Genomic DNA, 874 nt, shown 5'->3' on the forward strand with positions numbered 1-874 from the left:
TTGAATTTGTGATTCTGTCTTAATCTCCTGATTAGCTAGGACTACAGCCCTGTTCCACTATGCTGAGTGAACAGGTAGCTCATGCCTTAATCTCAGTGGGTAGATCTTGTGAGTTCAAGGCTAGCCTGGGCTAGCCTGGGCTCCAGCACAACCAGGGCTACACAGGGAAACCCTGCCTCAAAAAACCAAACAACAACAACAACAACAGCCAAGGGTTTGCTGAAGTCCAGTCTGGTGTTGAACTCTTTGTACACCCAAGGATGACTTTGGAATCCAGACGCTTCTGCTTCCACCTTCCTGTTCTGAGACTCCAGATCTGAGATACAACACAGCCGTGTCTAGCTCAGAAGCTGAACTCTTAATTGCATCCAACATAATATTGCAGAAGAAGAAGGTGGAGGAGGAAGAAGTTGCTGAATCCCAGCCCAGCCCAAGTCATGCAGGAGCCCAGAAACTACACCGTGTTGAAGGGTGTCCATCCAAGGGCTTCTGATTAAATACCCATTTGAGATGGGCATTGTGGTGAAGCCTTAGAATTCTAGCACTTGGGTGGCTGAGGAGAGCTGCCACCAGTTTAAGACTAGGGTACATCATGAGACCCTGTCCCCAGAACAGCAACAAACCACTCAGTGGGCTGGAAAAAAAATCATAAATCTGCCTTTTGTAAAATTTTATTTAAATTTTTTGGTTGTTTTTTTTATTTTCTTTGTTTGTTTTTCAAGACAGGGTTTCTCTCTGTAACAGTCCTAGCTGTCCTGGAACTTGCTTTGTACAGCAGGTTGGCCTCAAACTCATTGAGATCTGCCTGCCTCTGCCTCCCAAACGCTGAGATTAAAGGCATGCACCACTACCACCCGGCAGATTTAAATTTTTT

At 45.5% G+C, this 874-nt stretch overlaps 2 protein-coding genes across 2 annotated transcripts in view; one reads left to right on the forward strand and one right to left on the reverse strand.

The window, feature by feature from the left end:
* The window catches only part of LOC113457658 (zinc finger protein 420-like), a 1,205,902-nt gene that overhangs the window by 761,828 nt on the left and 443,200 nt on the right, over nucleotides 1-874 (reverse strand). The window lies entirely within an intron of this gene.
* Nucleotides 1-874, forward strand: part of Upk1a (uroplakin 1A) — an 11,451-nt gene that overhangs the window by 7,134 nt on the left and 3,443 nt on the right. The window lies entirely within an intron of this gene.

Source organism: Microtus ochrogaster, linkage group LG4 (genome assembly GCF_000317375.1).
Source record: "Microtus ochrogaster isolate Prairie Vole_2 linkage group LG4, MicOch1.0, whole genome shotgun sequence".
NCBI classification, from domain to species: Eukaryota; Metazoa; Chordata; class Mammalia; order Rodentia; family Cricetidae; genus Microtus; species Microtus ochrogaster.